Below are 22971 nucleotides of genomic sequence, written 5' to 3' on the forward strand. Positions count from 1 at the left end.
GAACTCGGTCCAGCTCATACAAGCGCCCCTGCCAGAAGCAGCAGGACAGAGTGCTCATCAAAGCTAATCAACAGGTGAGCTTTCCAGGGACAGAGCATCCCACAAGCACCACGGTTTGGGAGAAGGAGTCTGGAAGGGGATAAGGCGCACAAGCTGGTATACTCACGCCCCCTATTCTCCACGCAGGAGCAGTCCCGAGCAGCATCACCTATTACCACCAGTCACCACATAAGCGCAGAGGGCGAAGTCGTACCCGAGCGACCTCACCCCCAGGAGGGCTGCAACGGTGCCCCAACGCCTCCGCAGAGACCAGGTGAGCGTAACAGTATGGGACGAGGTCGCTGTCGACATGTTTGGCCCACTCGCCAACGGTAAATATGCACTCATAATTGTCGACGAGATGTCAAGATTCCCAGAAGCGCACCTGATTCACTCCACCAGTGCTCAGGCAGTATTTCCGGTGTTGGACACAACATTCGTTGACTATGGGATTCCCTCAATAGTGATGTCGGACAATGGACCCCTTTTTAGTGGGCATGACTTCGCCATGTTTGCGTAACCGTTCAGTTTTCAGCATCGCAAGGTCACTCCCTTGTGGCCACAAGCAAATTGGATCATGGAGGTTTCACACAAAGGGGCTGCTGTGTAGGGGCCATGTATGTTTTGAGCGCAGCCTAAGCTTCCACCCGGGGTTCCACCGCTGGCTTTGGCTCGTGTGAGTTTCTTGTCATTCACCTCCTCCCCGCATCTCCAGCTCGCACCGTGCACTTGATCAGATGCTTGTGCTGTGCGTCATTTGTGGCAGAACACACTGTTCCCAGAGAAAGACTAGAACATTGCATACCTACTGTTTATATGAAATATTAATCAGTACAGCATATAGTCCTTGCACCTGCCAGGCATTTTCCTCACTGGCCCGAGCTGTCTGAACGGTTTCCACAAGCGCACAGTTAGGTGTCTCAGAGATCTGAGAGTGGTTTTCTTCGCGACTATTTAAGGCGATGCACATGTTGTGTATTACAGAGCTTCCACTTCTCTGCGTCAAATCGCCTTGTTTTTACATGTGTTGTTCCTTTCTTCCTTGATCTTTCATTCTGGTTCCACATGTATGTTCCTTTTTCTACAGCTGCAGAACTGCCAACTTTCCAGTCGAATATGATGACTGCATGTTATGCCTCTAAGGAATTGCAATTCTTGTCTGCTTTTGAAAAATGTTTTGGTTGACCAAAGGTTGAGTACTTTTGTCTTTCGCAGGCAGCATTAAAGTGGCTAGAATCCTCAGCCGGACCGAAGGAGCTTCCACTGCATGCTTTCTGCATTATATATCATTTCGCGCTGTTGCCACTTAATTCTGGATCTCCCACCCTAAGCAGTGACATAACTCTCACCAATGGTGTATGTTGTCAAGGACGACACCCAGCCTTGCAGACCAATGACAGCCTTCTACCAGCCCTGGAACGTGAGAGCACAAGACATTTGAGAAAATGTAACAGTAAAAAGATGCAGGCAAAAGAACACTATGGCATCTCTCTCAATGCAGTTATGAAAGCAAGATTGGCAAATTGTACATGTACAATACAATAGAACGGATACCTGAGTAATTATATACAAATGGAATGTGTGGAAAGGGGAAGGAGAAAAAGAGCGGATACTAACTTTCCAAATCTTTAAACCACCCTGGTTTATTTGTTCCCCTCTTGCTCCTTGTGTTTGCTATAGGAAGATTCTCTTCAGCCCAGCCAGTCTTCTCATCAGGTTATGCCTTTTTTCCATGTGTTTGTATTTGTGTAGTGTTATTCTAATTCCACAACTCTGGATCAGTCTGTTCGATCATTACATTCTGAAAACCAGGGAGGTGTGTAGTGCTATGAAACCATTCTTTAACGCAAGTTTACTTGAATAAATGGCTGGTCAAAATAGAATATGTCAAAGAGTCTCTGATAATACCATTAGGCCACCGCGGCATGAATGCGGTATTATAAAGTGCCTTCTGACTTAGGGAAGTGGGCCATGGCATCTGTAGGCAGTTCAAGGACACAACATTTGGCAACAATTGGCAGGACAGAGGCGGGATTAGCATTTGTTCCTGGAACTACCTAGATTGTGTTTGGGAAAGGAGCAGGCAGCCCCTGAAGCGTGCCTCAGAGATGGGACATTGCGGGAGGAATATGGTCATGTGACCTAGAAAAGAGCACAAGGTGCAATAGACACTAATGATGGACACGGTGGTGTGCTCTCAGAAGCAAGAGTGTGCATCTTCCCCGGTCTGTGTCTATCCTTGGAGGCCGAATGAAGTAATCAGTAAGAGTACTATGGACAGACCCATGAAAGGTTTATAAAGACACCATTATGGGCGACTTATTAGTTTAGATAGAGGTATGCTGCGGGATTGATTCATTTTTTTGCATTGCAATGTAATAAACTGACTATCTCGTGTTGCAATTCCAAATTTGTTGCATGGCCTTTTCATTCATAATAATCTGTTCCTGTGGATGCGGATTGTTTGAGTATAGCCACCTGGAGGACACCAACAGACTTGCAAAGTGCGTTCCTCTGAACCTCGCCATATTACCACCTGAGAGGAGACAGAGGTCATTTCACCAAAATGCCAGCGGAAGTGAAATAACACGACCCTTGACCTCTGATGACATCACAGTAAGTGATGTCATTTGACCCCACCCCAAAGTGACATCACAGGAAGCAATGGAACACAACCTTTTACCCCTTGACAAAACAGGAAGTGGCATCACATAGCAAATGTATCATTAATATCAGTGTGTATAGGCCCATATTACCAAATTACTGTGAATGCAAGCAGATGTTCAAGGCCAAATGATAATGATCTGCTTTTATAGAGGACTTACGCTTAAGCGCTTTATACAGAACAAATATACATACAATATCACCCAACCTGTGTTGGTATTCATTTATCAACCTCAGAAGGATGAAAGGCTGAGTTGGCCTCCCGGGATTAGAACCTGTAACCTGCAGAGCACACACACACACAGATCACAGCAGCAAGCACTCAACCCACTGAGCTATCTTACAAGATATACTAAAATGAGCCATTACATGTCTGAATGTTCACAAAGTCAGAAAGCAAATTACACTCTGTTGTGGATACCATTAAACTGGTAACTGAGATTTAACAGCAGGCCTTTTCATCTGCAGGTCCGCTGTAAAGTTGGCCACATGTCAAGCCTGCGTGGATCTACTTTTCACACTTCTGAGGTTGGCAAAATACATACCATTGGGAAGGTTCATAACTGCGTATTAAAGAATTTACAGTAGCGCAGGAAAAGCAGCGCACTCACGGCATCCCTGGGCACTTGTTACCTCAAACATGCAAACAAACATCCTGAACAGCATGCCATGGAGCTAGGAAAGATAGACACATTACAACAAAGCATTAACTGTGGTACAATGAAATCAAGGGCCACTTTATTTGTTACGGTCTAACATTCCTTCACTGTACACATGCTTTTAGGCACAAGTATTTTGTCAAGTGACTGATGACACCAAGATGGAATGTCTTGTGATGATCGTAACAGAGACAACGGCAAAAAAAACTTGCTATAACTGCAACTTGCGAAAAGCAAAATACATAGTCTGAAATGAATGCTTAGTCTACTCTAAATGCTTTTTGGAAGTTTTTGTCAGCATTGTGAATTGGCGGTGTTTTGACTCACCCCCTGAAGTATGTCTGATATAAACCTTTAATGAGTCCAGCAATTATTTTATAGAATTCCAGAAATACACATTATTGGTTATTCCTAGTCTTTCTTATTTAAGGTCACTGCTCAAAGTGTTACACTTGTGGAACCCCCTGTTTTTTTAAGAGGCCTGAACAAGAAAGCCAGCCACCCCAGAAACAAAGAGCCACATGGTGCTGGCCACAGCCCAGGAGCTTCAAATTAAACATTTTTAAAAATATATATTTTTTTCTTTTTTAGGGGTAGCAAGGACGACCACAGGGGTAGCAAGGGAGACCTCGGGGGTCGCAGGTGCGACCCCCAAATGATGTCCCTAGTAGGAAAACCGATTCTAATCCCTATCAGGGTAATCAGAGGGGGTTCTCCTTTGCGATTATTTGATATCACGTTTCTGCAGTGTAACAACAGATGCAGTCTGGGTTATAAAGCGATTTCTGTAATCTGTCAAATTCATGTTAGGTCAGACCTGGTATAGAAATACTCACGTGCACAGAACCAAAAATGTAAACAGTAAAACATAACGGTATCAAGAACATTCTCAATCAGACAGTCAGAAGCATGCAGCCATTCAGTCAGAAAAACTACAGTTAATAACAACATATGCTCAGCCAGTCAGCAAGGTGTAGTTAGAGTCAGCGAGCATTATTTAGAAGCAGATGGATGTGCCAGTGGGGATAACATCAGACACCAGACTTGTATGTCTGAAGGCTGTTTTGGTCTGGGAACCACCCTAGCTTTCAGCCTCCCCAAGAAACTCCCTTAGCAGGAAGTATCAAATGCAATGGAGTTCTGGGGGAACTATGTGACCGGGCACCTTTTCTTTTCTCTCCCTGTCGATATTCAATTAATTAATGTTTTCCTCTCCAACCACATGGCCACTTATTGTAGTTTCTGTTTGCCACTCAGGGCCACAGCAAAAGTGGAGTTTACCTTTTGTGTGAATGGGAACAGAAATGCTGAGGACTGGGCTCCTTTAGAAAAGCATAAGTGTTGGGTGTGTATATAAACTCCAGGATTAGTAAAGTCAGTTCAAAAATGACAATAGGACACAAGATGTAAAGATTGCCCAAACCACCCAAGAGCACTCCAGAGCACTATATGTATGTAAAATGCAACAGAAGAACATGCAAATATTTATGGCCATCATGAAATGCATTAGCTTGGAAAAATCAGAATTACCAATTCCCAGTTACCTTTTAAATAGAGAACATTGCACATTTAAAGAGAACTCTCAAATCTAAAAATGGTCAAATTTGTCAAAATCGATTGTCACAAGGAGGCCTCCAGAACACATAATACATTAAATTAAGGGGATTGAAAGACTGGAATGAAAAATTGAAAAAAACAAATAAAACATTGAAAATGTAAATCCAAAACTAGTGGCACCCATTCTATTTTATTATCGACCAACACAACGGACACAAACCTGCTTCATGGACTTCCCTTCGTTCTGATTATGACTAAACAGCAATATTTTTAGACTCTCTTTAACTCTCCTTCTTCTCATCCTTGTCAGTTATTCCAGAATCTTAAAGGATAGTTCCGGGACTTTTTTTTTATTGTCCCTACGGTTCGGCCATGTGTTTTTAAGCATAACTCGGTAGATCGTAGAAAACTTTCCTATGGACATTACCTGACTTTTCGTCCATTAACGCACTCGAAATCAGCTGCCATTTTCTGATAATCCTATCATTTCCCTCCATCGCCCTGGCTCACCTGTTTTTGCGGCACTAAATCAAATCCCCCGCCCCTGAAACAGACTTTATCAAAACATTCATATTCCCCGCCTCTATCCGTGACGTGGCTGTGCTGCGTAGGCAAACGCGCCCAGGCGTCTTCTACGCGACTACACACAGAACCCGGAAACCAACACAGATCAGCTCACAACACAGCGCGCCACAATTGGGAATATGAAACTGTACTTTTAAATCAAACAGCAAGATTGTAAATTTGGTAAAGTACATTTATTTGACATCAAATGTTTAGAGAATATTCAGCGATTTGCATTTTTATTTGCTCACGTTCCAAAAAGTTCGTTTTGAGGCACGCGATGTTCCTTTGCTGTACACAGGGTCTTAGATCATCTCACAATACAGCGCCACAATTCGGAATATGAAACTGTGGTTTAAAAGCAAACGGCAAGATTGTCCATTTGGCAAAGTACATTTATTGGACATCAAATGTTTAGAGAATATTCTGCGATTTGCATTTTTATTTGCTCTCGATCCAAAATAGTTCGTCTTGAGGCAAGCGATGTTCGTGTGCAGTACACAGGGTGTTGGTTTACGATAAAATAAGCTCTTCGGTCGCACTGATAATCGCATGGCTGTTCCAACAACGAGGCACTAGGCCACCACAACGGTCTGTATGTTGCATCTAGCCGTTAGTACCGCGTAAGGGCATACTTGTACTTGGCGATCGTCCCATAAAATGGTCAGGGTGGTAACGTTGTTCACGCGGAGAAGCAACTGGCGGTTGAAAAAGCCATCCGCCGGTGTCTGGTACTCGTGACACATACAATAATGAATGATGTACCTGTTTGAAAAACATAAAAAATGAAATTAGTCTCGCCATCAGATCTTTATTAAAATTATTCATTTTATATATTAGGTCAGGAAATTATTTCATAGCTAGGACAGTGCAACTGGGTATTATACGTCAAGGGGGGGCTGTAGGATACTGAGACAGTCCCCCAGTGCAGGGGTTGACAGGGAGGCAGTGCAGGTGGAGAGTGGAAGGGCCCAGGACAGAGGTCGCAGACAGTGGACCAGTTGTAGCAGGGGAGAGGGAGAGAGAAAGCAGAAGCAAAGAGGAAGGTTTTGAGGTGCTTCCGTAAAAGGAGATGGTTCTCCTCAAGATAGTGCGCGGTACAAAACAATATGCCACATAGAACGAACAAGTACAACTTAACCCGTCTTTAAAGCTACTGTATAGTAATTAAATTGCGGTATAAACTCATCTAAAGAGTTACTTACATTATATTTGCATTTTCCATTGTGTCTGTGCGTAGGGCAGCCACGAAATACCACTCCTTCTATGCCGACGTTATTTCTTCTAATGAACGAACATTAAATGGCTTTCGTTTCTGAAATTATATTCATTATCGTTTACGTTATTGCACCACACCCCCAAAAAGAAGTCTTTCGGGATGGTCCCGGCCTGTCAAGGTCAAATAACAATAGAACCTTATAATGAGTCGTGGGCCATTCCGGCACCCGAGCAAAAAATCAAAGCAGCTGACCTTCACTTTGAACGAGCACACATTCCTAGTTAGCTACATTCAGTGTAAGGCCATCTCACAGGACTTGAAATTTACACTCCATCTTTGCATTTTGTGTGCATGTATTTGCAGCCCCAGAGAACCATAAATACGGAGACATTCTATATATTTTGAAAAATGATTTATATTACTGTTTGGTTTAATTCAATGCGCAAATGAACAAGGTTGGAGAGACACATTGCATGTACACTGAGCAATCACTTTTAGTTACACAATACATAGCTACACATATTCAATGGGCCTGCGACATGAGGAGACTCGAGAGCAAAGTCACAGGTGACACCCGGGTGGTTCGCACTACTGCACGGTGAAGGGAGGGGCAACGGTGGAGAGACACATTGCATGTACACTGAGTAATCACTTTTATTTACACATTACATAGATACACATATTCAATGGGCCTGCAACATGAGGAGACTCGAGAGAACAGACAATCAAATTACAATCATTTAAACCGTGATGTGTATTTCTCAATGAGCTCTTCTTTAGGTGGACATGGAACAGAGGCAATGTTGGGTGGCAATGCAGTTGTCCCCTGCACAGGTTCGTTCACAACTCCATGTATGTGCCTATCTAGGACATCAACAATAAGTCTCTCAATAAAGTCATATTGCATATCCTCAAACACTGGTTTGATAATCCATTGTTTACTTCTTTTAGTGAAGGCCTTATTGTAGCGAAGCGTCCCTAAAGTTCCGGTCGTCCTACTTTGTTGAAGGCCAACATTATGGTTATGTGCCAAGACCGCTAGAAGAGTCCGATTTATCATGCCCTCCATGCCAAAATGCAATCGTTTTGGCCTGTACTTTAGGCACATATTGTGGAACACCTCCAAATCTCCTGTGTGGCAGAATTCCGTGAGTCCCCTCAAATCTCTTGTTATAGTTTTATCAAATACAATCTTTTCAATGGCTTTGTGAGTGGGTGATGAAGGAATCAACCACTTCTTCTTCCGTGCCTCCTCTGTGGACAAATGGCCATGTTCACAATTGTGGAAATGTTGGTTTGTGTTCCAACGGTGAACGTTGGTACAGTGTAGCATTACTGACCGCCATTTTTCCAGTAGAATTTCCAACGACCCTCCACATGTTTTTGAGCTCCACCAAAGATGGATGCTGATTGACTTGGACCACTGTGAAATACCTTGCATATCTTTTTTTTTACCTGCAGCCGACATTTTTTTATTGATTGTTTTTGCAAGATGCCAAACGTCAAATTGGTGATTTATATTTTTGTACTCTTCTCTCATTGTCTTGGCAATTGAAAAGTGTCTGTCCGTGGCTATCAGGTCGATCACCATTCCCCGCAATTGTAGTTCTTGCAATGATGCTACAAAGCCAACTTTCTCCATGGCCACTGAGGATGTACTTTGTGACACCTGCACGACCACCGAACTCACAATTTTCTTACTTTCCATGTCCTGAAAGTGGTAGGTGCAGTACTTGGCTGAAAATCCTGGGCTGTCGCACTGTCCATCACCGGCTAGCCTGAACCGTTTGCCCGCGAATGTACTATCAATAGACATTTTTTCCAGTCTCCAAGCTTCGCTAATGGCTGGAAATAGATAATCGGTTTGGTATTTGTAGAACTGAGTTTTCGCAATGAAATGGATTCCCACAAACTGAAAGAAAGACTCTAACTTTTTAAAACTTGAACCACTAAAAAGTGCAGCCGCTGCACAAAGTAGATTGCCTGCTGGCAGTTGCCCCAGCATGGGTTGTGCAGACCATGAGAAAGGATGATATTTTGTACAGGTGGCATGTATTTTAAGGCTAGTGCCTCGAATTGCACGAGTCACATTAATCAATGGCTCCCCACATACTTCCCCACCAACCGAATGCCCACATTTCATCCGAATAATAATATCAATCAAACAACTATCGAATACAATGAATTTGGCCTCTTTCCTTATACTGTCACTCTGCATCCCAGCTGGTTCGGCCTGTAACGTTGAGGACATGTCACTCACATGAAAGGTAGAATCTCTGATATCGTCTTCCACTATGTTCAGTGATATTGATGGTGTTTCATTGTCGTCCACTTCATTCTCTTCCATTGCAACATCTGTTCCTTCTCCGGCGATGGGTGAATAAAACAATGTCTTCAACTTTCTCGCGGTCTTAGTTTTTGCGGGTGTGGATTCTGTGAATTGATCTCCGACTGCATCCGAACTACCAGGAGGACATTCACTATCAATGGCTGGTGGTGGTATAGCTCCGTTGTCAATCACTTCATATTCTTCCCATTGGCACGATGCATCTCCAGTCTCAAGTCCCTGCCAAAAGGTTTGACAAGCAACATCTCTCGTTCGCTTCACTGTCTGTGTAGATCTAGTTCGTACACCCACTCGCAACTAGAGGACAGATTGGAAAAGGGATGTTCAGTTTAAACACAATTTACAGTATTGAACTATTAACAGTGAAAAACAACATAATATAGTGACCAGGACACTAACCTTCTTTTGCTTTCTTTTCTTTGAAACTTTCTTGCCTCGAACTTCAACATCAGGACGCTGTTGCTCCGACTTGTGTGTGCATGTCTCCACTTCCTCTTGCGCTGCAACAACTATATTTTCATGATAAGCACATCCATCACGCACTGACGCTCCATCGACTCCCTGAAACATAGAACTTTCATTAGTATGTATAATAATATCGAAAACACAAAATGTACTTGGGGACCAATACACACGTACATCTCAATAGCAAAACACGAATGAACGCTTTGTGTAGAACATTCAAACGACAATTATTCACGCATTGTTGATCTAGTTAGATGGAACTGTCAAGATCCATACCTCGGGCTCCTCATAGACTTCCATTGATGATATTATTGAAGATGATGCTTCAGTAACTCCCTGAAACACAGTAATTGCATTAGTATGGTTTTCTATTTTGTTAAAAAGAACATAAACTTTGTGCAGGCGTCAACGGCTCATCTAAATAGACCTGCACAAATGATCAGTTGTCTAAAATAAATAATGGATATGTAAATATGATTCGATTTGCTCGATCGTTGGAAGTGTCACCACCCAGAGATCTGCATCAACTACTAGGCGTGATGTTCTTGTAGAAGAAGCTCCGTCATCTCCCTGAAACATAGTACTTGCGTTAATAAAGAAGGAAGTATAGCGGATGTAATCACGTCATATGATTTCGCTTGATCGAACTGTCAGTATCCATACCTCGAAATGCATAAGAACATCAAGGGACGATGTAACTGCGGTGCACACTTCTGCAAGCTGTTGCGCCGACCCGTAACTGCATGCTCCCCCTTCTTCTTGGACTAATGCTCCATCGACTCACTGAAACATAGGACTTTCATTAGTAATGAACACAATATTGAAAAAAGAAGACACATAGGAGGGTGACGACAGAAGGACATATCAATGGCTAAAAACGAAAGAAACATTGTGTGTAACAATCACGCTACAAGAATGCAAGATCTGATGATCTCCATCGATGGAACTGTCCGGAAACGTACCTCGAGCATCTGAGTGACATCAACGGTAGTCGTCAATACGTTGGACTCCTCAGCATCTCCCTGAAAGACAGTACTTGCATTATTTTGGATAACAATAATTATAACTGAAAACAAAGACTAGAGGACGAGTACAAGGGTGTACCATTAGGTAAAATAATTACACGATAAATTAAAACTATTGATTTACATGCCTAAAACAAGTCAGTGGCAGAATAGCCAAGTAAGATTACCCGATAAGCGCTTGAAGTGGCTGATGACAGCAATAACGACACGGATGGAGAATCTTCCGCCTTCATATTGAGTGGATACATAAATGGGGAAATTATTGTTAGCTAATGCTACACACTACCGCAAGGCCGAGAGATAAATACGTAAACTTGACTCACCAGTGGAGGGATGTGGACGAATAGAGTGGGAATAGCGGTTGAGAGCAATTTTCGCCTCGCTCGCGGTGTGTTCTTCTTTATTAGCAATGATGTGGAGTACATGTCAGAGGTAAAGTGCCTGCTGCAGATGCGGTATCGATCACCCCTCTTGTCCGCAAAGACTTCTAGGACTCTACTTTCAAGCTCAGACGGTGGATATCCGCAATATCGGACCCATTCTCTTATCTGATCTATTGTCTTAGGGAAAACATGCATTATAGTACCTTCAGATTTATTATGGGTCTTCGAAGGGCAACCGCCAATGGAACAGGCAGGCATTGTGGAAAGTTCTGAAAAGTAAAGATCAACAATTCTCTATGAATACCAATGTAAACTCAGAACATGTGACTAGTTCCTTGCATGTACTGTCTTGAACGAAAAGAAATTGGACGCAAAATGATTACGGTACATGGCCTTACCTTGACGAACAAACAGTTAGATGCAGGGATCAGAGTAGTTTCTTGTCGTAGAACCGGGAGCAGTTCACAGGTTGCAAACTGACGAGTTTCCTCGAAGTGGTCACGGAAGTTCACAGAGACGAAGAGCAGATAACCAGCACCTTCACGGGTTGACTAGCAAAGCGCAAAGAAGTTCTCATTAGAAATATGAAGTGGGTTATAAAGAATTCGAAACAGGGGTGTGTTTGTGAATGAATGACGTGTATATGTGGTGGCATTATGCGGTTTGCAGGGGGGCGTCCAGCGTGAGGGGGGATGCTTGGCAGGAGACACGGGGTCTGGAGGTAGACATGGGAACAACAACCCATGCTCTATAGACCACTTTGAAGTGTACATGGTCTTTGGCACCTCTTGGCCTTTATCGCTCCCTGACAGCTCCACTTGGCAGCACAAGTACCCCGGTGCGAACTGCCTTTGATGGGGGGGGGTGGATTGGGGCGGTGGTCGTGCAGACAAGACACAGGAAGACTCGTGAATGGAGACACACTTATGTGGATTGCAGGGGGCCGTCCAGCGTGAGGGGGGATGCTTGGCAGGAGACACGGGGTCTGGAGGTAGACATGGGAACAACAACCCATGCTCTATAGACCACTTTGAAGTGTACATGGTCTTTGGCACCTCTTGGCCTTTATCGCTCCCTGACAGCTCCACTTGGCAGCACAAGTACCCCGGTGCGAACTGCCTTTGATGGGGGGGGGGTGGATTGGGGCGGTGGTCGTGCAGACAAGACACAGGAAGACTCGTGAATGGAGACACACTTATGTGGATTGCAGGGGGCGTCCAGCGTGAGGGGGGATGCTTGGAAGGAGACACGGGGTCTGGAGGTAGACATGGGAACAACAACCCATGCTCTATAGACCACTTTGAAGTGTACATGGTCTTTGGCACTTCTTGGCCTTTATCGCTCCCTGACAGCTCCACAGTACCCCGGTGCGAACTGCCTTTGATAGGGCGGGGGGGTGGATTGGGGCGGTGGTCGTGCAGACAAGACTCGTTTGCCGCAGGGCCTCACCAAGGAGAGGCCATCTAACTGCATGTAAGAGGCAGGCTGCAGGATCTAGTACATGGAAGGCAGGGGGGTGAGTTTATAAATACCTCACCCTCCCAGGAGAATATATGGGTGCAGTTCACCCTGGAGACCCTGGATGCCTAGGCAGTTAGTCAGCAGCAGGCTGGCCTGTGGTGGCAAGGCGGCACGGGCCAGAGGGGGTCATCTCTGTACCCGGTGCCCAAAAGGATGATTTATTATGATCAACCATATTGATTATTTACCTATAACCATGTTTTGTATCAATAAAATCCAACGGCCTTCCTTTTATTGCCAACGCTTGAACAAAGTGGTGTGGTAAGTATTTTTGGGGGAGGAGGCAAGGCCGGGAGGCTTGATGCCAACCCGCAAAATAACATATGTATGTCTGCTGCATATGGGTTCAGCGGTTATGTGGATTGAAGGTGGGCGGCCAGCGTGAGGGAGGATGCTGGCCGGAGACATGTGGTGTGACAAGACAAGGCACAGGAAGACTATTCAATGGAGACACACTAGATTCATTTAAAAAATCAAAACAACCATTGTTAAAATATATGTTGGGTTTTATTTTAGATCTTAATTTCAATTGAACATAAATAATAAACATTACACATTGTAAAGTTCCGGTTGCAGCACATCCAGGGAAAATCCGCGGTATTGTCCACTGTCGCTGGGGAAATGTTGTCTAATGGCAAGTACCGCACAGGCAGGTATTACTCTCCGAACGCGGTGTCCGAGCCTCCCGTGAAGCCACCAAGTGAAGCAACGATAGGCCACCAGCCTGTACCACCTGTGAAAACGAAAGATGCAAACTGTATTAAAATGACAAAACTTTCTTATCACTGTCGATTCAGGTAAAAAATGTCATTCTGCTTTGAAAAAAATTCTATCTAGAAAATGCACAATATGGAACCAATTTACATGCATTCGAATGATATGTAGATGTCATTTTATATGTGGGAGACGACCATGACATAGTAGTGGCATCACTGACATCAAAACCAGAGTATACTTACTCGTTACTCGGATTACGCGGACGAACAGTGCCGCGAAGTTCGTGCATAAGCACCATCATCATCCTCAACACGGTCGGTGAGAGGCAGGCTTCCCTGAACTCTGGCAGCTCGGTGATGCATTGAGGACTTGGCTCGCCTTCCGAAATGTAGGCCAAGCACCCGGAATTTTCACGGCAGCAGCAGTTCTCCTCCTCAGTTGGCATTAGCTTGCACCGATTGCACGTGCACCAGGTGGAGACGCCGTCCATGCGACATGGTCCAGGCTCTTCATCCGTTGACTGGTCCTCCCAACTGCCGTCCGAATCCCCATCGTTTTCGCGTGCTTGCCTTTCCAGTAGTTCCTCCTCGGTGTACTCGGGCTCGTACATATACGGCATTATTGTAGCCATTGTGTGGTAAAGAAAGTAAAATAATTTACAGAGATGGTACAGGTGTTCACAAGGCCTAGAAGCGGCGAAGGTAGCTGACCAGAGCACAGAAACGAGTCACAGAATACTCAAAGTAACACAGAGAGAGTAATGGAATCGAAAATCTGCTGCTGTGTGTTGTGAAACGGTGTGTTTATACTTATTGAGGAAAGAGGCGTCCTGCCATTTCCATGGCGACACTTCATTAGCTGAGGCGCAGCGATTGTTGACACGAAACGTGCTTTGGCGTTGGGAAATGGGCGGTACGCGTCTGCTGATGTCAGGCTCAGGGGCGGGGGATTTGATTTAGTGCCGCAAAAGCAGGTGAGCCAGGGCGATGGAGGGAAATGATAGGATTATCAGAAAATGGCGGCTGATTTCGAGTGCGTTAATGGACGAAAAGTCGGGTAAGGTCCATAGGAAAGTTTTCTACGATCTACCGAGTTATGCTTAAAAACACATGGCCGAACCGTAGGGACAATAAAAAAAAAGTCCCGGAACTATCCTTTAATCACATTCTTTCCCCTCCACCTAGGGGTCTTGCCTCACTCTCTACCCTATCAGCCTCTGACTTTGCCAACTATTTCTCTTAAAAAATGTTGTTTCTTAGCTCCTCTATCCCTCCGTTTCATATTAATTCTCTACTCTTTCTCCTCTCCTCTCTCTGTAATGACAACTTTTAAAGCTCTCTCTGGGATTGATGTCTCTTAGTTTATTGCTATGGCTCGTCATATTACCTCTCCCTCTTCACGTATCCCAAATGTCTATTCTACTCTTCAATCTTTTCTTACTGCCCTTTTTAATTCTTCATTGTCATCTGCCACCTTCCCTTTTTCCTTCAAGCACGCATCTATTATTCCTATCCTAACAAGGCCATATCTTGACCCCCCTTTACCATCCAACCTTTGCCCCATCTCTCGTCTTCCTTCTTTTCTAAATTATTGGAAAATATTCTTTATTCCCAAGTGTCTGCCTTTGATAACACTCACTCATTCCCTATTTCCAATCTGGCTTCCATCCTCAACACTGTACTGAGACAGCCCTTCTAGCTGTGCTGATTCTCTTCTGTCTGCACATTATTCCAAACGTTCCTTTCTTTTTGTTCTTCTCAATTTGTCAGCCACCTTTGACACGGTCGACCACACTATTCTTCTTTCTTCTTTGCACCAACTCGGTTTTCATGATTTTGGTCTCAAATGGTTCCACTCTTAACTTTCTAATCGCTCCTACTCTGTCTCTTGGGATGTTCACGCATCTTCTACTTATCCCCTCTCTTACGGTGTTCCCCAAGGATTTGTTCTGGGTCCTCTCCTTTTTTCCCCCTTTCATGACTCCACTTAAGACTATTATGTCTTCCTTTGGTTTTTCTCATCACCTATATGCAGATGACTCTCAAATCTTTTTCACCTTTTCTTCACTCTCAGACTCTTTGCACTGTCTCCTCAATGCTTGTTTGATCTCTATTCAGACCTGGAGGTCAAACCACTATCTTCAACTCAATCACTCTAAAACGGAGGCTCTTTTTTCCGTCTTCCACTATTCTCCCACCCCTCCTGCCCTCTTCTTTATCCTTTCCCACTTCTATCATTCCAATTTCTTCCGAGGCTCATTATCTGGGTGGCATTTTTTATTCTCCTCTTTCTTTCTACACTCACATTTGGACTATTTCACGTTCCTGCCGGTTTCATCTCTTTAACATTCACAAGTCTCTCTGATTTCTTACCTTCAAGGCCACTCAGCTCCTTATTTCTTCTCTAGTATTTCCCTGCTTTTTTTATTGCTCTTCCCTCCTTTTTGGTCTCCCCACCTATCAATTCGCCCCTCTGCGTTTCATCTGTCACTCTTCGGTTTGCACTCTTTTTGTAATCTTGCCCTTCCTGATTCCATCTCTCAAGCTTTACTTTCTCTGCATTTGTTATCTTTTGAATCCCATCTGCATTTGAATTGTTTCTGTCTTGTTTTCAAGTCTCTCTATAGTCTAGCCCTTCCTTATCTGTCTTCTCTGGTCTCTTTCTACTTACTACCCCATGTCCTCCATTCCCAGTCCCTTTTTCCTTTGTCCATTCTTCACCCTCCTTGTGCCTCTTATCGTTTTCACTCCTTTTCCCTTCTAGCTTCTAAACACTGGAATCTTCTCCCACTGTCTTTACGCTCCATTTCCTCTTTTCTTCTCTTCAATTCTCGCTTGAAACTCTATCTTCTATCTAATTAACTCATAATCCTTTTAATGGGAATCCATTGTACCGTTTAGATTGCTCAGTACAGCGCTTAGGCGTAAAGTGCTATAAAAGCTGAATAAAAACACAAAAAAATAAAAGATACATAGAAGGAGGATTAAGTCAATTTATTAGCAATGTCTGAGCTGCCCCACAGCATTCTCTCTCCCAGCGACATGAGCAAGCCTAGATCCATTCTACTCCGTAATCGCCTGTGAACCTACAGTCCAAAACCCAGTACTACCCTGGTAGCCAGTACAATTTCCAGGCACAGCGGTTGCGTCGCAAGTGGCTGTGATTGGAAGACTGAGTTTGTTCACACAGTGCGGCTTGATGTGCTACATTCTCCATTGATCGGTGCTTTCCTCTAACCACTATCCTTGGTGGAGGAAGGAGGAAGGAGGCTCGGCTCTGCAGACGGGAGCGGCGAGTAGTGAACTGCAAGCCTGCCCTTCGTCGGAATATTGTTCTGTGATCTGAGCCTCTGAGCTCAAGTGAGTGGTTTTGGCAGACCAGCGGTGTGTGACCAAGGCACTGGTAAGGTGCCGGTAAGCTGCCATATGTTCTCGGTTTTCCTGGGCGATTTCTCCATCTATACAAGCATATATGTGCTAAGGTCACCAAACTGCCCAGGAAATGATGGGTGCTAAACTCAGTTCTCCACTCAGCTCTCCACTAGTATAAAGACCGTCTGTGACCCTATGTCACATACTAGTGACATACTAGTCAATACATTGCCACACTCACCGCTTTTTGCAACATGTCTAGGGGTGGACTCCTACTATGTGCCCAGGTATACTAGCACTGTGCGGAAGAGGGCTTGTCATTGTTTGTATGCTGGTACTGAACAAGCTTTGACTTAGTATATCATACGATAAGCGATACCTAATTGACTTGGCTAAGTGAGGGCGACTGCAGGACTATTCCTTTGATCCCTCCTCGTCATTAGTGTTATTAGCGACCATAAGTGGTCATCTGACTGTGTGGTGTGTCGTGCGCCCAGTTTTCCGTGGACGTGCTCACATTGGGCCTCATCACGAGTTGGGCGGTAACACTGGCGCTATTAGCGCCAGCGCTAATAGCCCTACCGCCAAACCCCCCGGCGCTATTAGCGCCGGATCACGGGTTTGGCGGAAGTGTTATTGCCCATTTCCCATTGGGCCCATTCGGAAATTCCTCATTCCCCATTGGGCACAATGGGGAAAATTCAAGCTATTACCGCCGGCGGATTTCCCTCTGGCGGTAATCGCGCCGAAAATCAGCAATTCTGCTGCGGATTTCCCCCCAGCTAAGAGCTGCTAAGAGCTGGGGGGAAATCCGCCAAAGCCATGATCTGGCGGACCGTTAAATTCGGCGGTAATAGCACTACTGCCGCATTTAAGGGTTACCGCCAGACACCTGATGAGGCCCATTGTGTACACCACTTGTGTAGAGTGTATGTACGATCTAAAAAGCGGGAAGCTGCAGGACTTTGGTAAGAAGAAAAACCATTACGGTGGAGTGAGGCTGAGTGAGGCAGACCTGCAGTTCGAACGGGTGACGTGAGACAAAGCACAGCCATACCGCTTGACTGATTTTCCCAAATTTGAAGTAGGAGCAGCGGCTTGGTCGCCGAAAGAGTGCTTTTGCATATTTGGTGGAAATCCGTCCAGTATTTTTATTTAAAACGGCCAAAAAGTAGGCAACAATACATTTGTGATATCTGGGTTCAGTCCACGGACTTACTTTGCTGATTGGGCGGTGAAAGCCATGAGTTGCGTCATATTTTTGGAAACACCTGCCATGTTGGATTCACGGACAGCGGCAGTTGCCCACGAACATCGCGGTAAAAACATAAAAATACACAACATTGCACTTGTCAAACTAATGAATCAATCTCTGGGGTGGTTCTGTTACGCTCACCTGGCTCCCACAGGGGCGTCGATCTGAACTGGACCGCTACGGTCTCCACTAATGTGACGCGTAGTGCCAAGATGACAGACTGGACTGGCCCACCTAGCTTCGTTTGCTTGGCCCGTAGGAGTAGTCTTCTGCAAATGGAGAAAGGGAATTAACCACCCGTGGAGTTGAGTGTTAACCCCCACACCCACTGTTCTCCCCACTGATCACCTTTAATGTCCCCTCTTATAGTCTCACATGATGGTTTGGAAAGATGAGCTCTCCATCCTGCATTGAGCGCAGGGGTGCGTAGATGACCAGTTGCTTCACTGGTTCGAAGGAATTGGTGAGTTCCAGAACAATATTGACTCTGAGATTTTCGCCGAGACGCCGTAAGTATACAGTTCGTAAGAGTTCAAATGTCTGACTTTCACTCTTGTCCGATTCCTTGCAGGTTGCAGCTTCATCCTAGCGAAGAGTTCCTCGTGGCAACCGGGAACATTCAGGTAAGGATTTGTATTATCCAACACAGTTCGATAAAATAATGTCAGTATGTAACCTGTTGCTTTCTCCCTTATTCAGGTGCTGAGAGAAATTATGAAGTCTCGGGGAATAATGCCTCCGGCGGTAAAATTAGGTAAGTCTATTGTGGTGAGAAGGATTCCCCTTGTTTTCCCTTTGTTTCACCTTACTGTCCTTTTGTTCCCCTTAGGGGCCGGGGTGGGGCGAGGATGCATTGGAGGCTGCGCCGACCCGTGAAGAGGAATAATACCCCCGGCAGTAAAATCAGGTAAGTCTATGGGGGGTAACTAATATTGCCTCTGTTTATTCTCTTGGCTAACCTTGCTGTTCTTGTGTTCCCCTTAGCTGCCGGAGTGCGGCGGCAGAAGGATGCGGTGGATAGTGAAGATGCTGCGAAGGCCGGTGAGTTCAGCGCGGCGCTGCAGCAGGCGAGGCGACGCGCAGAAAATAACTTCTTTCTTCCAGCTCGAAAGCGCGGTGGATCGGGAATTCAGGTAAGGATTAAAGGTATTGCTCTTGTTCTAACCTTTTCTCCTTCTTTCTCCCTCTTTCTAGGAGCTCCAGACTCGAGGCGGGTGTGGCAGAAGACTGGATGCAGACTTGCAGGCACGGTGAGCGTTACGCTGCTGGATGCAGAATAACGCGAAGCGTGTGCTGCTCTTCGGGCGTGGTTTAAATAGCCTCCAAAGTAGTCCCAGGTAAGTATTCCTCCTCGACCCCACCCGAGTAAAAAATAGTCCCTAGGTAAAGTAGTCCCTTCCAAGCCTCTTTTAGCTTGGAGCTCTTGCAGCATGGTCTGCATCAGGTAAGTTTGCAGCATGGTCTGCATCAGGTAAGTTTTAATCTATGAGCCTGGCGCCTATGGCACCAGGACTGACTCTCCATATGAGCCTGGCGCCATAGACGCCAGGACTGCACCCAAATAGCCCCTAGCAGGGGTTGTTGGGCTTGCTTGGAATAACTTGATGCCTGCTTCTGGGGTTGCTGGACTTGATCCTGATCCCCGGGGGTAGGCATCATGACAGCACTCCCCCCCAAGGCCCCTTCTAAAGTCGTTCATCCCCGTGGTTTTGGTTTGTCTGGGAAATTTTGGTGGAATTTTTTCACCAATCAGGGTGCATGAACGTGGTCACTGGGTTCCCATGACCTTTCATGTGGTCCGTAACCTTTCCAGTCGATTAAATAAAAAAGCTTCGACTTCACCAGCTTGGAGTCCAGGATGTTCTTAACCTCAAATTCGAGTTCCCTGTCTATAAGGATGGGGTCTGGTGGCTTGGTTAGTCTTGTCCCTGGTTGCACTGGCTTCAAAAGTGACACATGAAAGACGGGGTGAATTCGCATATTAGCAGGTAAGACCAACTTGACGGCCACTGGGTTGATAATGGCCTTAATAGAGTAAGGTCCCAAATATCTGGGGTTAAAGGTCTGTGTTCACTTTAGAGGTATGTGTTTTGTGGCCAACCATACTTGGTCCCCTATCTGGTATTGTGGAGCATCACTTCTATGCCGATCAGCATTTTTTTGTATTTTTCTTTTGCTTGTTTTAAATGTGCAGTTGCTTCCTTAAAGGCATGTGTAATCGTAGCGTGCAGATGTTCCACTGCGGGCATTTCTAAGTGTTGGGGTGAGTCAAGGTCTGAGGTTCGAGGATGGTGCCCATATAAGGTATAAAAGGGGCTTTGTCAAGTTCCAGAATGTACTGAATTATTGGATGCATATTCGGCGATCCAAAGAATGTCTTTCCAATTACTCTCAGTCTGATGTAACATACAACACAGGTATTGTTCAAGAGCCTGGTTGGTCCTCTCCGTTTGACCATCGTTTTGGGGGTGGTGACTGGTCCATAACCTCACATCGATTTGCGCTAATTGACAACATTTCTTCCAAAAATGTGAAATGAATTGACTGCCCCGGTCAGAGACCAATACGGACGGAAATCCGTGTATGCGAACAATGTTTTCGAGGAACTCCTTGGCCAGGATTGAAGCTGAAGGTAATCCCTTTAAAGGAATAAAGTGGGTCATCTTGGAAAAAAGATCCACAATAACTAGAATGGTGTTAAATCCATTACATGGAGGTAGATCAGTAATAAAGTCTAACGATAAAGTGTGCCATGGAGTAGGCGGAATGTCTAAAGGTTGTAAGAGTCCAGCTGGTTTTCTCTTCTGACTTTTGTTTTGGGCTCAAATGCCACAAGACATTACAAATGATTTAATATCCTTTCGCCAGGTGGGCCACCAGAATTGTCTCTTAATTTTAGCTTCAGTCTTTGCGATACCTGGGTGCCCCTCCATTCGGGTGTCATGATAATGGGAAATTACTAGCTCTTGTAGTTCCTTGTGTGGCAGAAATAGCCACCCTTGGTAATAAGGCAGGTCATTGGTGACAGAGTAGTCTGGGCCTTTCTTTACCAAGTCCTTCAAGGTTGTAGGATCAAAGAGTTGCTGGATCTTTATCTGAATGTCCTCTAGTGTCTGTAGAGTAGTCATGCCAAGAATTCTTTGTTCGGAAATTATAGGTACTGGCTCTGGGTTCACTTCTGCCTTGCCCATCCCTATCCGGGATAAGGCGTCTGCTTTACCATTCTTGCAACCTGGTCGATAGGTTAGCACGAAATCAAACTCAGCAAAGAACAATGCCCATCGGAGTTGGCGTGACGATTGGGCCTTGGCTGTTTTTAAATACTGCAAGTTTTGGTGATCGGTGATCACAGTAATGGTATGCCTGGCACCGAGAAGGTAGTGCCGCCAAGCCTTGAAGGTGGATTTAATGGCTAATAACTCCTTGTCGGTAACCGCATAGTTTAACCCGGGTGCCGAGAACTTTCTGGCCCAAAATGCTACTGGGTGACGCTGGCCAGTTTCAGGGTCCTCTTGGGACAGGACAGCTCCCATGGCTAAACTGGATGCATCAGTTTCCACTATGTATTGAAGTTCAGGGCGTGTGTGCTTTAGTACAGGTGCAGACGTGAATTTCGCTTTCAGCTCTTGGAAGGCATTTTCAGCTTCTTCAGTCCACATAAAGCGTTTGTTTTTTCGCAAGAGTGCTGTGATGGGATGTACAACATGTGAGAAATCCGGGATGAATCTGCGGTAGAAATTGGGAAAGCCGAGCATGCTTTGTACTCCTTTAACTGAACTTGGTGGGGGCCACTTAAGAATTGCATCCACCTTTCGTGAGTCCATTCGGACTCCTTTTGGACTCAGGATAAACCCAAGGAATTCAACTTCCATGGCATGAAAAAAGCATTTTTCCAGTTTTGCATATAGTTTGTGCTGGCGCAATTTCTCAAGGACTGCTCGGACGTGCTTCACATGGTCAGATTCTGAAGAGGAGTGCACTAAAATATCATCGATATATACGACAACACAAACGTCAATGAGTTCACGAAGGACATCGTTCATAAAGTATTGTAAGGCTGCTGGTGCATTGCACAACCCGAAGGGCATCACCTGGTATTCGAATAACCCATACTTAGTGCGAAAAGCAGTCTTCCATTCGTTGCCCTCTTTCACACGTACCAGATGGTATGCCCCCCGAAGATCCAACTTAGTGTATATGCAAGCGTCCTTAACTTGGTCTAGTAGTTCAGGGATCAGAGGCAATGGGTATCGGTTCTTAACAGTGATCTGGTTCAATGCGCGGTAGTCTATGGATGTTCTGAGGTCACCTTCCTTTCTGGGCACGAAGAACAAAGCTGAAGATGCAGGGGACTTGGATGGGCGAATGAAGCAAGGTACTGCTCTAGGTATTGCCGTAGGTGAAGGTTTTCAGGTTACGTAAGGGCGTAGATCCTGCTACAAGGGGGTTGTGCAAAGGGTATGAGATCGATTTGACAATCGTACGATCTGTGAGGTGGTAAGGTGTTTGCCTGTTCTTTTTGGAAGACATCCTGGAATTCTTGGTATTCTGGAGTAATTGCACGACTGATGTGGTGACTGTGGCCAGGCCTGCGTTCAGATTTTTCTTTGGGTAACAGGTTTGTGCACAATCCGGGAAGGTTATTCTCTTCTCTCGCCAATCAATACAAGGATTATGTGTTTCCAACCAAGGTATCCCGAGTATTATTTGGAACTGTGGGGCTTTCATTAGATCAAACACAATAGTCTCTCGATGCCCATCCTGACCCAATAATGTCATCTCTGCGGTGGAATGAGTTACGGGCCCAGAGGCAATTTCAGTTCCATCGACTGTGGTGATGACGTCTTTCGTCAAAGAGGTAGATTCATCCTGGAAGCCAATTCGTAGTCCACATAGTTTCCTATGGCCCCGCTATCAATGTATGCCCTTACTGCATGCATACGTGATGGCTGCCTTGGATCTACAAGGACCATTGGTATGATGAAATGCAAGGTCTGAGTATCCTTCTTCAAGCTCGGCAAGCGGACCTCTACGCTTGTCGGGCGTGGTCGTTTCCCGAGTCTGACTCCACATGGCTTTTATCAGCAGCTCCTACCACCTTCTTGGGTGGTTTTACAGGGCAATCCCGTAGAAAATGCCCAGAAGTTCCGCAATATAGACACAAATGCATTTGCCGTCTCCTTTC

The sequence above is a fragment of the Ambystoma mexicanum genome, chromosome 11, assembly GCF_040938575.1.
Source record: "Ambystoma mexicanum isolate Mex_15411 chromosome 11, UKY_AmexF1_1, whole genome shotgun sequence".
Lineage (NCBI taxonomy): Eukaryota > Metazoa > Chordata > Amphibia > Caudata > Ambystomatidae > Ambystoma > Ambystoma mexicanum.